Genomic DNA, 15,909 nt, shown 5'->3' with positions numbered 1-15,909 from the left:
TGCCTGAAGAATTGGAGATATTTGGTAAAGAGATGATTTAATGGGCAATCCTATCAACTCTTTGTGATTCTGTGGACTATAGTACACCAATATTGTCCTCACTATTTTCTTGGCAAAGATATGGTAGTGGTTTGCCATTTTCTTCTTCAGTGGATTAAGACAAATAAAAATTAAGTCACTTGCTCAGCTCATATAGCTACTAAGTCTGAGGCAAGATTTGAACTCAGGTCTTCCTGACTCCAGGTTCAGTGCTCTATTGACTGATCTAGCTTCCTCCAAGGCAAACAGAGTGATTTAATTAAGTGATTTAATAGAGGGTCACATGGCCAGTGAGGCAGGATTTGAGCATTTATTAAGTACCTACTATTAATAAATATTCACTATTCACCAGACTCTGTGCTAAGTGCTTTATATACATTATTTCATTTGATCTCATAATAATCCCAGGAGATAAGCACTATTAATTATTATCTCCATGTTACAGTTGAGGAAACTGAGGCAGGCAGGTTAGGTGACTAAACCAAGGTCACACAGGTAAGAAGTCTTTAAAGCTGGTCTTACTGATTCCATGTCCACTGTATAATCTAGTTTAAATTCTTCCCCCATGAATCCTTCACTTCAATTCCAGTCCCTACTGCTTCTCTGAGGCTCATGCAGTTTTAGTACTATTTTGCTTTCTAATAGTTTAATGTCTGTCAGTTGTTTCTTCATTTTAATGGAAAGATCATGTCATATACTTCGCCCCCATTTTTCTCAGAGCAAGGACACATAGTGCTCTTAATTAAGAAGAAGTCATTATAGAAATTTTCTTAGGTTATGGAGTGCTATAGAAAATTTCTTCTCGCTAATTTTCTAGGCAAGGTATCCAGGGAAGTGATTTGTGAGCCCTGTGATATCAAGGAACTGAAGAGAAAATTGTATTAGCCCTGAATTGGGAATTATATCCAAATCAGAGAAAAGGGGCTTATATCCAAGTTCTGCTCCTTGCCACCTCTTTGACCATGGACAAGTCACTTAATCAATATAATTCTCAGTTTTCCCACCAGTAAAAGAGGGGGTTATGTTTGAAGATCTATAAAATACTTTCCAAATCCAAGTCTATGCGTCTTTGATCATACTTCAAGAATAAAGGCTAAATGAGAAAGCCAAACTGTCCAGGAGTGGTGGTTAGGATCAGAAGCTAAGACTTATATGTTTAGCTGTGCCCAACTGGATTCTTTGACTGTATTATGAATTTGTAAACTGCCTGATATTACTACACTTTTATTAAGGCATAAAAAACATTTTTTGCTAAATAATTACATAAAAATATTAAGAGCTGAGTTATTGCCATAAAGAAAGGATGGTGACTGGCAAGTGGTAGGAACCTGAATGCTTATTACTTTCCCATCAGAAATAATAAAGGCATCCAAGCATGTAAATAGGAGATACATTCTTAAAACCAGGTCTCTGACTTCCACATCAGAATAATGGATCCCACTCACAAAAACTAAGAGAGAACAGGAAAAAAAAACAACAAACAAATCCCATTATTACATCTGACTCTTCACTAATCTACACTTTGCCTTGAGGCAAAGGAAGATGTGGATAACTCAGCCTCTCATTTCAGCTCATGGGAAAAATAACAGAACTTTAAGGCTTCTTAACCTTTGAATTACCAAAGGGAATGAACAGCTGAAACTAGGCTTCTTCTTTTGTGTCTATTTTCCCCACTGAATGCCATCAAACTTGACTTTCAAATTGCACAAGCCATCCCTCTGAGATTATATTTCAGTTACATTGTATGATTTTGTAGAATGTAAGCTCCTTGAGGCCAGGGACCAAGTTTTGACTTTTCTTTCTGTCCCTAATCACTTAGCAGAGTATCTGACACATAGTAAATGATTAATAATTGCTTGTTGACTGACTTCTCTCTGTGTTCTCCCTCTTCATTCTACATTGTAAAATCCTTTCTTGTTGTTGGTCAGTTCAGTCATGTACGACTCTTCATGACCCCATGGGACATAACCTGCCAGGCCCTTCTATCTTCCACTATCACCTGGAATCCGTTCAAGCTTATATTTATTGCTTCCATGACATTATCTAGCCAAGTTATCTTCTGTCATTCCCTTCTCCTTTTGTCTTCAATCTTTCTGAACATCAGAGTTTTTCCAAAGAATTCAGTCTTTTCATTATGTAGCTAAAGTATTTAAGCATTAGCTTTAGTATTTGAAAATCCCTAGCCTCCTTTAAAGGGTCAGTTCAAATGTTGCCTTCTACACAAGTTCTTTTCTTACCCGAATAGTTCAAGGGATTTTAACCTTTTTTATGTATCAAGAATCCCCTTCTTCAATCTGTTGTAATCTTTGGATCCCTTTTAAGAATAATGTTTAAATGCATAAAAGAAAATACAAAGAATTACTTATCTGAGCTCACAAACCCTCTGAAATATATTCAGGGATCCTTTAGGATCCAAAGTTAAGTATTCCTGCACTAAGAGGACAAAAAATATGAGACTAGTAAATGTTGGAGGGTTTGTGGGAAGATAAGGCACACCAGTACATATTTAGTGGAGCTGTGAATCAGTACAAGCATTTTGTAAAGCTATTTGAAATTATGCAAACGTAGCAGCCCTTTTTTGTGGTGGCAAAGAATTGGAAATTGAGGGGATGCCCATCAACTGGATAATGACTGAACAAGTTATGGTACATGAAGGTAATGGAATATCATTGTTCTATAAGAAATCATGAGCAGACAGATTTCAGAAAAACCTGGAAAGAATTACATGAACTGAGAGAAATGAGCAGAACCAGAAGAACCATGTACACAGTAACAACATTGTGTGAAGATCAACTATGATAGACTTAGTTCTTCTCAACAGTAACAGTGATCAAAGACAATTCTAAAAGATTTGTGATAGAAAAGATCATCTACATCCAGAGAAAGAACAATGGAATCTTAAAGAAGTATAGTATTTTAACTTTTTTAAATTTGTTTTTTCATTCTCATGGTTTCTCCCCTTTTAATCTGATTCTTCTTTCATAACATGTTTAATATGAAAATATGTTTAACACAATTGTACATGTATCATCCATATCAGATTACTCACTGTCAAGGGATGGGGAAAGGGAAGGGAGGGAGGAAGAAAAATGTGAAATTCAAAATCTTACAAAAAATTTATGTTGAAAACTTTCTATATGTAATTGGAAAAAAATTAAATTTAAAAAAGAAAAATGTTTCCTATTTGTACTAGGCATAGCATATCAGAATTAGTGCAGGCATTTTTATCTTTATTCTTTTCTACAGTAGCCAGAATAATATTTTGGGGAACAAGATGCAAATTTTACACTAAATATTTTTTAAATGCATTAAAATCAACCCAAAGTCAATCCTCTATGTTTTTTCAATGGAAGAAAGGGAACAGAATCAGTTTCTTATTTTAAGATTTTCCTCATTAGCATTAAAGTACCCAAAAGAAGCTAGCATCATAGCCCAAGCCCACATACAACCTCAGAGTTTAGTCATAAGCTTCATACGACATTATGTAATTTTTCAAATTACCAGGAGACATTTCTGTAGACACAGCATAGAGACCCACCCAGGACTCTATCCCAATGGCTCTATTGAACATACAGCCCAGAGTGAATTCTGCAAAATCACTTTTTTCCAGTTATTCTTTTTTTTTTTTAGTTTTTGCTAGGCAATGGGGTTAAATGGCTTCTTGCCCAAGGCCACACAGCTAGGTAATTATTAAGTGTCTGAGGCTGTATTTGAACTGAGGTACTCCTGACTCCAGGGCCCGTGCTCTATCCACTGCACCACCTAGCCGCCCCGTCATTCATTTTTTAAATTAAATTTTATTTTTTCCATCAGTAAAAATCTTACTTCTCTCTCTCACTGTGTCCCTTCTCACTAACTGAGAAAGAAAAGGGAAAAACCTATTACAAAAGTGCATAAATCAAGCAAAATAATTCTCACATTGGCCACATCCAAAAAAAGATAAGTCTCAATCTGCATTCTGAGTCTGTCATCTCTCTGTCAAGAAGTATGCAGCATGTTTCAACATAAATTCTCTGGAATCTGTAGCTAGTCATGTGTCGATCAAAATCCTTGTCTTTCAAAGTTGTCTTTACAATATTATTTTTGTTGTGTTAATTATTCCCTTGCTTTTGTTTATTTCACTCTATATCAGTTCATACAACTCTTCTCAGGTTTCTCTGAATTTTCTCCTTGGACTTTTTTTTTTTGCTATAAAATAGTATTATAACACATTCATTTACCATAACTTATCTAGTCGTTTCTTAATTGATGGGCAACTTCTTAGTTTCCAAATTTTTGTCACCACTAAAAGAGTTGCTATAAATATTTGCATACATGTGGATCTAGTTACTTATTTTTAAAAATCTCTTTGGGAGTATAGGCCTAGTAGTGATAACTCTGGATCAAAAGGTTTGTTCTTCAATCATGTCCAACTCTTCCTACTCAGTCTGAGTATTGAGTAAGAAGGAACTGGTTTCCGAGTACCCAGTCCCTAACCCTTATTTTTAGTCATTGATATTAGTTGATTTGGATGCCAGCTGGCTGTTCACCTCTCCCAGATTCCTAGGCTCCAACTTTAGTTCCAGCTGGCCTTTCTTTTCCCCAGTGACATTGCTAAGCTTTGTCCAGTTAATTAACCCATTTTGACCATTTCAGCCTACCATTCACTCACTTCTCTTCACTCTCCCCTAGGATTTTTATTTGTTGTTTCCCAGCTCATACTTTCCTTCCTTCTTTTTTCCTTTCTTCCTCCCTCCCTTCCTTTCTTCATTTTTCCTTTTATTATTTTCTTCCTATTTTCTTTCCTCTCTCCTTCCCTTTCCCCTTTCTTCTCATTCCTCTTCCCTCCAATTGTTCCTCTTTTCTTCTCTTCCTTCTGCTTCCCTTTCTTTTCCTCCTTTCTTTATGGCCAGTCTCTTTACCTCAGATCCCAGTCTCCTAATTACAGTTTGCTTATATTTATCCAGGGATTTCCTTGTCTGAGTGCAGGTGAGGGAGAGAGCACTATTATGTTGCAGAAATTTAATTCAATCCAAAGTAATTTATTGTATTATTATTATATATTACATACACTCACTATATACTAAGTACTGTGTTAGTTGCTGGGGTATAAAGACAAAAACAAAATAATTCTTGTCCTCAAGGAGCTTACAATCTGTAGTGCGTGTTGGAGTCTTCATATCTTCATGGTTTGAGGACACACCTCTTGGTACGTGTACTTCTAGATTCAAGGAAACTAAAGGAAAAGTGGGGAAAGCTAAGTGGAACAGTTCTCTGGATATGAACACCTGAGTTAAAATCTAGCCTTAATACTTAGTAGCTGTGTGACCCTTGGCAAGTCATTTAACCTCTGCTTCAATGTTCTCATCTATAATATGGGGATAATAATAATACCTAGATCCCAAGGTTGTGATAATTTTGCCAACTTACAGACTGTAAATTCCTTGAGAGCAAGATTTATTTTGTTTTTTCTCTTCAAACCTCAGTGTTTGACACTATGCCTCATAGAGTGGGTGCATAATAAATGATTTTAAATTGGATTCCTACAGAGTAATAGTTCCCCTTCTCCTACTACATAATAAGTTTTTGCTCAGTCTAGAGTGGGGAGAAATCTGTGGATAGAAATGTGAGATTGTCATCAGGAGATGGGGATCTGTAACAAATCTTAGAGACTTGAATCTAAATACCATACCTTTAGACTATTCTATATCTCATTAGGTAATATCCAGTCCTCTTTTCTGTTTCATGTCTTTTAGCTATTATTTCTAACTCTTCTAACTTGATTAATTTCTAGGGCCTGCAGTGCTCTGGATCATTGCCTATCTGAATATTTAGAAAACTTTCATTATTTCCTGCTAGTTGAATCTGGAGCTGATTTCCCCCCCTCTTATACTGGATAGGGTGGGCTATTGGGACAAAGTCCTTGCAAAGTTTTCCTGGGAACTGAATTTTTTTTTTTAACATTATGTGTGGGAAAATATTCTCAAAGAATTGAAGGGGGACTGTTTTTTTCAACCACTTACTTCTCAAGTTCCATTGGGAAAAGAAGGTAATACAGGTCAAATCCTATTACAGGGCGAGTTCAAATACTTTCATTGGACTGAACTGTTGCTGTGGTGAATATTTCTTGGAATAAGCGGTCCTGAAGATCTTTGGGTTAGATAGAGAATATATTGGTGTTGTTAAGCAGCTGGATCTATAAACATGGATCCCTCTTTGCCTGGGGTACTTACCAACCTTAGCCCAATAGCTGGAATAGGAAAACAGGCTTGTCGATCCTGTCTCCTGGCTAGCAGTCAAAACAAAGGAAGGAAACACAGGCAAAAGTTTCTGTGAACTGAACATCTGACTCACCAAGGGAGAGTAGAAAAATAGCATGTGTCAGCCTGGGATGGTCTTGGTTTGGGCAGTTTCTTTTGGCTAAAGTGTTAGGGGCCCCCTGGAGAGGACCAGAAGGCCTCATTTGACTCTTTCTAGCTGAATTTTTGGATTTAGGATGAAACCATATTCAGTCAAATTCTATCTTCCTCATGAAGAAAGAAAATAGTAGTAAATCGAGGTCCTTATGTCTCTGATTAACTGATACCATTTTCTGAATGAGGGGGTCATTGTGTTAAAATCAGTCAAGAAATCCCCTCCCCCCTCTAGAAAAAACAAAAACCCCAAAGCCTTCCTGGCATTTGGTGCTGGTGATTTTGGCTGCCATCACCCAAGGGATTAGGAGTTTCTATTCCAAAGGCCATGAATTTGGGACGATAGCTTTCCCCTTTTACTTCTGTCTGGTGTTTTCTTTTTTGGTTAGAAATAGAGTCTTGTGTGTTTTACCAACAAAGGTCAGTACTTCCTCTATAATGTCTTAGAAGGTTGCCTAATTACCCATGATTTTTCAAAGGTGGATTCAGTCAGGTCTTCCTGGCAATTAAATACAAAATGAAAATAAAAACAGTAGGTATTTCCTCATAATCCCAAAGATTATCACAAATGCTTCTTAAAAAAGATTTTAAATTAATCAACAAACATTAAACACATCATTTGCGATCACTGTGTTAGATAGCTGAACTAACAAAGAAAAAATAAAATAATTCCTGTTTTCAAAGAATTTATATTCTTTTGAGGATTCTTTTAAATCCATAGTTAAATTCGAGTCTATGAACTTTAAAAAAATTATTATTTGAATAGCTGTGTTTCAATATAATTATTTTCCTTTGTAATTCTATATATTTTATTTAACATATTTAAACATATTTAAAAATATTCTGAGAAGGGTTACATAGGCATCACCAGACTACCATGAAAAAAAAACTAAGAATTCCTGCTCTATGAATGAATATTGAGACCACCTTTCATATAAATGCCATCACAGCACTGTTTACCAATTATTAAAGACACTAACTTGATTATAGTGAACTAAATCCATTATTCAGATTTATTCTTTCATATTTTTCAACTCAAGTACGCTAAAGGTCACTAAATATAGCGCTATTGCCACTATGGTGTCATATTTATGACAATTATTTAATTGGAATTAATTGTCAGTACAAATGTGTTGACCAAACTTCTCTCTGAAACAAAATCCATCATTTTAAGCCTAATGTTCTTTTAGAACATTTCTTAAATACCCCTTTCCCACAACACATTCTCTTAAAAAATAAAAACTGAAGTTCACTCAAAAAGCAATGCAGAGGGGTGGCTAGGTGGCACAGTGGATAGAGCACTGGTCATGAAGTCAGGAGTACCTGGGTTCAAATCCAGCCTCAGACACTTAATAATTACCTAGCTGTGTGGCCTTGGGCAAGCCACTTAACCCCATTGCCTTGAAAAATCTAAAAACAAACAAACAAACAAAAAACCAATGGAGAGACACATGGTAGGCAGGCTCCAGCACATCATAAACAAAAAATTGCATTAAGAATGTTATCAAAGAAATATTAAATCAAAAAAGAAGATAGGCTGGTCATTTGGCCAAAGGGAAGGATAACTATAAACAATCCAGGTCATGCACTATTATCCTTGAGATTACAAACCTTCTGAATTCATATTGGTCTGATTCACCACAGTCAGTTATATTGTGCCTCAACCTCAACAAAATGACAAAATGGTGTTATTTTGGTCCTCTTCAAGACAACTAATGTAGCAATGGATCTCCAGATATTTTATATGTAAACATATTTCACTCTATGCCAAAAATATATTTCTGTAAAATAGAATGTAAATTAATTTTGGTAAGTAAATTTTCCCATTAATTTGCATCATATTTCTGAAAAAATCAGTTTTAATTAATCTTTTTTTATGTTTATTTATTTATTTAAGGCAATGAGGTTGAGTGACTTGCCCAAGGTCACACAACTAGGCAATTATTAAGTGTTTGAGGTTAAATTTGAACTCAGATCCTCCTGACTCCACAGCTGGTGCTCTATCCATTGTACCACTTAGCTGCCCCAGTTTTAATGAATCTTAATAGGCAATAGCTACTGCCCTTTATCTTTAAGGTTTTTTTTATTATTGTTTTTTTTTTAGGATTTTTGCAAGGCAAATGGGGTTAAGTGACTTGCCCAAGGCCACACAGCTAGATAATTATTAAGTGTCTGAGGCAGGATTTGAACCCAAGTACTCCTGACTCCAGGGCTGGTGCTCTATCCACTGCACCACCTAGCCACTCCTTATTGTTTTTTCTTGATTAGCAAATAAACACTAAAATCAGTTTATAGATGAGAAAGCAGAAGCTAGAGAGGACAATTGATGTGTCCAGGGTTATACAGTAAAGTCACAGAGGTAGGATTTGAAACTGGGTCCTCTGACCCAACATACAGAGTTTGCTTTCAATACTTGTTGCCTTCCCCTTACTGGTTATCTTTAATCTTTAATTAATCCTGTATTTTTTGTGATCATACATAATGATTATATGTGATCTTCCACATTAGATTCTAAACTTCTTGAGGGCACAGACTATCGTAAGCTTTTCTTCATATTGTTAGCACTTACTAGAGAGTTAGGTACACAGTAAGTGCCTAATAAATGTTAATTGATTAACTTTCCAGAATATCATAATTTCTCTTTAAATTTAATAATATACACTCCCAATGAAAGAAATTTCTGTGGTGAATACACCTGTGTTTTAGCCATACCTAACCTTAGGTTACTGTCTTTCCACATGTGTCTGCAGGTGCTGCTTCTGTCAATAGCTATTATTGCTCCAGTTGACCAATCAGCTGGGGGATCTCTGAATGGGAGATTGGGGATTTCAAAAATCACAAGGTCATCACCTGGTGAAATCCATCTCTGGATACTTATTCGCCAAAGATCAAGGAAGAAACTAAAGAAACAAAGACAACAATGTTCATAAGACACCGTGACCAGTTGGAGGAAATGCAGCAACCCAGGGCTGTTCTTGCTTCACTTGCTTCCAGGAAGGAAAAGAGACAAAGAGTCATCAGACCATCCATTGTGTATGTGACCTCAGTTCTGACCCAGCATCTCTTGAGTCATTGGTACTTTGCACTCTGTAGCCAATCAGAAGACTTTCATCCATTATAGAGCATAAGACCCTTTATTCATGTATGACTGGAAATAGGCTTCTTAGTTTCCAGTGGTTGGATTGGGACCAAGAAGGAAATTTTTTTTTTTTTTATAAAAGAAAGATTTTATTTATTTTGAATTTTACAATTTTCCCCCAATCTCGCTTCCCTCCCCCCCACAGAAGGCAGTCTGTTAGTCTTTACATTGTTTCCATGGTATACATTGATCTAAGTTGAATGTGATAAGAGAGAAATCATATCCTTAAGGAAGAAAAATAAAGTATAAGAGATAGCAAAATTACATAAGATAATGCATTTTTAAAATTAAAAGTAATAGTCTTTGGTCTTTGTTCAAACTCCACAATTCTTTCTCTGCATACAGATGGTATTCTCCATCACAGATACTCCAAAATTGTGCCTGATTGTTGCACTGATGGAATTAGCAAGTCCATTAAGGTTGATCATCACCCCCATGTTGCTGTTAAGGTGTACAATGTTCTGATTCTGCTCATCTTGCTCAGCATCAGTTCATGCAAATCCAAGAAAATATTTTACATGTTCTTTACAGAACACCTAGAAGGTGTTGTCCAAGCATGTCCAAAGACCTGGTCCTTAGAAGCCAATCTCCCCATTATACATTATATAGGATATATCTGCCCAATCTTTAATGACCATCAAAGATGGTCATTTGTAGAGTATACCTAGATGAATACTTGAGTTTTCAGATTGAGGGTTTATTTAGCTGATTGTTTTTGACTGCAAATTTATTGAGATTTAGCCACAAATGAATTATTACCACGAGTTTACTTTTTTTGTCTCCAAAGTTGGTTTTAAAAACAAAAGCAAAATATAACAAAAAAGACCCTTTCCCCCTATACCCTAAGATTGAATTTAGAATGAATTCAGCTATTCAGTTCAAGTATATATGTCTAGTATTTTCCAAGTGTTTAGAGCTGTTAAGGATCAACCCAAGTGGGAGGTATATCTGTGTGTGTGTGCGTGTGTGTGTGTGTGTGTTTGTGTGTGTGTGTGTCTTGGAACTGAAAGGTGGGGAAGCTCCTGTACTATTACAAAGCAATACAGGTGCACAACTGAGAGACAACATGCCTCCCCAGGCAAAACTGAGCCAGTTCTTCTTGCTTCTGGGTGGGGTTTCAGGTATAAGGTTATAAAGTGAATAACTGGCTCCACATCTTATAATGGAGTTGTGTAATAAATTTTTCTTTGTGATCAGGTTCCAACTCTACTCTGGGGCCTGAATGATATATCTTTAAAGGCTTGCTAAATTGAGTCACTCCTTTTAAGACAGGTGAGGGTTAAAAAGTGTGTTGGTGTTCAGACCTTCTGACCTAAGTACATCTTAAAATGTAGGTTTCCCTGTCCCCAGAGAGGCTAGAAGCAGGGATGTTGAACACCTGGGAAACAGGTATGCACATGCACTTTTAAGTGTGATCTGTGTTATTAACATTTGTTTAAGTCTAGACAATCAAAAAAACAATAAATAAAAACATGATTTGAAGGGATAGATTTCTGACAAGTAAATGCTCACACTGAAACTTTAACAATTGATTCTAAAACCAGTTAGAACTGGCTCCAACACATCCCAGGCTATAAGTCTGATTAAGGGAATAAATATTAGGAGATAATGTTGATCGGGTAAATCTGAGCCTGAATAATAATATGTATGTCTGATATCAGAGAGGATGACTTGGTCAAATGAAGAAAGCAGAGAATAACTGATGAGCAGTCTGTATGCTCTGTTGAATATCTTAGCGATATAAAAAGAAAGTGAGGCAAAAATCATCTGTCATTCTCCATATCATCAACAAAGCCCAGTCAGAAGTTATAGAAAATAAATTCCATTAATAATAACTAAAGAATGCATAAAATAATAGGGAAGACACACAAAATTATATGAATATAATAGTAATCTTCTTTATAGAAATAGAGGAAGACAATAACTGAAGAGATACTAATTGTCATGTCTATGCCAATATACTAAAAAATGAAAATCTTTCCTAATTTAATTTATAGATCCAAGGTTACCAATCAAATTGCAGAGTTACCTTATATAGAGTAAGGGAAAAAATAAATGAAAAGTGAACTCCATTAAGAGGATCACAAGGTGAAGAATTAAAAGTGAGATAAAGGGGGCGGCTAGGTGGCACAGTGGATAGAGCACTGGCCCTGGAGTCAGGAGTACCTGAGTTCAAATCCAACTTCAGGCATTTAATAATTACCTAGCTGTGTGGCCTTGGGCAAGCTGCTTAACCCCATTGCCTTAAAAAAAAAAAGGAGATATTGAAAAAAGTAGAAAGGAAAAATGACCTAACAATATCCACTCTCATCCCATATTAAAAGAAAAAATTTGATTATGTTTAAAAAATAGAAAAGTTGATTTCTGAATTTGATTAGGTACAAAATACTGAGATAAATCAGACTGTAATTACTGGGGAAGAGATTCACATAGGACAAGACTGATAGGAAAACTGGAAGGCAGTTTGTTATATGGGGAGAAAAAAAAAGCCCAAATGTAACTCATATTCTGAAGTTTTCTTGGTTTTCCATTCTACATTTTTCCTCATGGTACTGGTTCTTTCCACTTGTAGAGGAAGCCCATCTATCAGTTCCAAAATTGTGGATGCTTTTTCATGACCTGAGTTTCAAGGTTTCAAGGACCTGAGGGAAAAATAACAACCCTGGCATTTCAGGGCAAGGTTCCTAATATGAAGAACTTAGACAAATAGGAATTAAATAGGGAAAAAAAATCTATTACCAGTACCATAAAGATTATAGAAATACTGAGAAGTATAGCACTCTCATTCCGTCTATTTTTTCTAGATTCATGGAGTGATGAGGTTTGGACTCATGGTGGGCCAAAAAAATATGCAACAAGAAATGACCATGTAGAAGTAGGATTAGAGGTGCTAGCAATTAAAAGGCTCAAAAGAAATGCAAATTAAAGCTTCTCTGAGATACCACCTCACACCTCTCAGACTGGCCAATATGACCAGAAAGGATAATGATCATTGTTGGAAGGGTTGTGGGCAAATCTGGGACACTATTACATTGTTGGTGGAGCTGTGAACTCATCCAGCCTTTCTGGAGAGAAATTTGGAACTATTCCCAAAGGGTAAAAAAAATGAGCATGCCCTTTGATTCAGCAATACCACTACTGGGTCTATACCCTAAAGAGATGATGAAAAAAGGGTAAAAACATCACTTGTACAAAAATATTCATAGCAGCCCTATTTGCAGTGGCAAAGAATTGGAAATCAAATAAATGTCCTTCAATTGGGGAATGGCTTAGCAAACTGTGGTATATGTATGCCATGGAACACTATTGTTCTATTAGAAACCAGGAGGGATAGGAATCCAGGGAAGCCTGGAGGGATTTGCATGAACTGATGCTGAGTGAGATGAACAGAACCAGAAAAACACTGTACACCCTAACATGGGGGTGATGTTCAACCTTGATAGACTTGCTCGTTCCATCAGTGCAACAACCAGGGACAATTTTGGGCTGTCTGCAATGGAGAATACCATCTGTATCCAGAGAAAGAGCCATGGAGTTTGAACAAAGTTCAAGTACTATTCCCTTTAATTTAGGAAAAAAAAACAGATATCTTGTCTGATCTTGTTATCTCTTATACTTTTTGTTTCTTCCCTAAGGATATGATTTCTCTCTCATTACACTCAATTTGGATCAATGTACAACATGGAAACAAAGTAAAGACTGGCAAATTGCTTTCTGTGGGGGTGGGGTGGGGGAGGGAAGTAAGATTGGGAGAAAAATTGTAAAACTCAAAATAAAATATTTAATAAAAAAATTAAAAGGCTCAAAGTTGGAGATGTCAAAGGGATGCAGTGGCAGTGGATTTTATGCTTACCAGAGACTGACATTGGGTTCATTACCCTGATTGGTGATGAACAGAAAAGCACCAACTGTCTATTCTAAGCTTATGCCCTAGGCTTATAGACGTAAATATTGGATTCAGAATTCCTGTACCTTTAGTGAATAACTTTTGAATACATGAGTTGAATAGCAGTTGCTGTATTGTTTTTGTTTGCTCAGAGGAGGGGGTAGAAAAGGAACCAGACAAATTGAGACATATTTCTTATATTAAAACCTGAATTCAGAGTGATCTATCTATATATTTTTTAAATGATTTAGGTGTAGGGTGTAGTTGAGCAGTAGATCCTTTGTTATTTTTTTTTTTTTTTTACTTATTTGAGTCTATGCCAAGAGAAGATAGTACATAGCTGAGCAAATTTTGTCTGTTCCTATGACAAGGAAATAACTTCATTACTGGTAAGGTTACAGTAGGAAGCGTACAGTAGTTGGAGTCAGGAATTAGAATCCTGCTTGAGATACTTGCTGTGTGACCTAAGGCAAGTCATTAAGTTGTCCATACTTCAGTTTCTGAATATATAAAATGGAGATAATAATAGTACCTTCCTCACAGGATTGTTGTGAGAATCAAATGAGTAAATATATGTAAAGTACTTTACAAACTTTAAAATATAATAAACACTATGTATTGTTGTTGTTGTTGTTGATGATGATGATGATGCCAAGTTCACATGACTTGGGCTCAGAGAAATTTGTTCAAGGAGGAAGTGAGTAAGAGGGAGGGGGGCATCTATCATTTGGTGGATCCATCCTCCCTAGCTATTGAGTTGGTACTAACATCCTGTGAAAAACAGTGTTGGGGGATAGAATTGTTGTAATTCATTTGTTTCAGTCATAGTAGACTTTTCATGACCTCTACTTGGGGGTTTCTTGGCAAAGATTCTGAGTTCTTTTCAGTTCCTTCTCTAGCTCATTTTTAGAGATGAGGAAATTGAGGAAAAACTCAAGGTTAAGAGTTTTGTCTAGGAAGGTCACATAGTAAATGTTGGAGGTAGGATTTGAATTTAGGTCTTCCTCACTCTAAGCCTGGTACTCTATGCACTGCCTAGTAACTGTCCTGGAGATAGAATACCATCTATTGAGACAGAAAATTTGACTCTTCCCCAGTTATGGTGTGAAATGACTATCTACCTGCTAAAGTGAAGATGAGATTGGATCAGTATCTGAACCTTCCTGATGATTCAGATTAGGTTCTTAGTTAGTGGACCCTTGTGACGGTTAAAGGATTTTGTTCAAAGTTTTAGGCAAAGGACTTAGTAACTTTGGGCAAGTTTGAACATTAATTTCCTTTTCTGAAAATGAAGGTTTAGAGTTAATGACCTTTAAGATCCCATTCAACTCTAAACCTATGATCCTACGTGTAAATGAAAAGGTCCTAGTCTTGGGGATCAAGAGTCTCATTTAGATTCTGCCCTAGTGCAAAACCTGGCAAAACCAGTTACTTTCATTGTGCCTTAGTTTATTTATCTTGTAAAATGAAGAGTTTGGACTAGTTGAAATCAGAATATGCTACAACTTAAAATAATAGTTTCAAACTTTGTAATCCCAATCCCATCTCCTTATTTTTACAGATGAATAACCCGAGTTTAAAGATGATTATTTACCCTTACTAAGGTCACATGGCTAGTTAATGGAAGAACTGATTCTGAAATCTAGGTTTCTGGACTCCCATTTCAATATTTTTTCCATTTTACTATTCCACTTTCCATCTTCATTAGGCAGGAAATAGAGAGCTTCTGGAAAAGAAGATTTATTCATGAGATGGGGAAAACAAGCTCCAGGGCAGGTATTAGGCCAGAGAAAGAGGGATAGTGGTAGTCAAGGATGCACAACCAAGGAATTAGACCAGGATTAGATAATTAGATCCTAGAGGCATTCCTGGGCTGCAGTGCCTACCTGGAAAGTATTCCTGGTTTGGAGATGGAGAATTTCCTGAGCTTTTGAAGGTCATCACTTTGTTCACCTTGGGAGTGTGGGAGAGAATATTTGTCCTAGTCAGGTGCTCAGGGACAAGAGGGGGTAGTTAGGAGATTGTCTGGAAATGGTGCTGCTGTTACTGCCATTTCCTTATTAATCTTTCAAGTTGAAAACAATTTAAAATGTACTTTATTTGTTGTTTTTAACACTTTCTCTTTCCCTGACCTCTAATCAATGTCATCACGGCCCTTTCTCATTTACAGGATCATGATTTTAGATCTGAAAAGGAGCTAGAAAGGACAGTAGAGGTCAATTACTACAAACTTTCTATCTCATAGGTCGTCAAAGATTAAATAGCTTTCTTAAGGTCATATATCTTAGATCATCTGAGATTAAAGCTAGTTCTTCCATTATACTTCATGCTGCCATCTATTTTGTTTCTCATGTACTTCTTTCTTTCCATTCCCTCAAGCCCATGATTTCTGTCTCACCCACTCCTTTAGCTTCACTCATTCATTTTTATTATTATTCGTCCATCTGTTCATT

This window comes from Macrotis lagotis, chromosome 4, assembly GCF_037893015.1.
Source record: "Macrotis lagotis isolate mMagLag1 chromosome 4, bilby.v1.9.chrom.fasta, whole genome shotgun sequence".
NCBI classification, from domain to species: domain Eukaryota; kingdom Metazoa; phylum Chordata; class Mammalia; order Peramelemorphia; family Peramelidae; genus Macrotis; species Macrotis lagotis.
Note: the sequence above shows the minus strand (reverse complement) of the source record.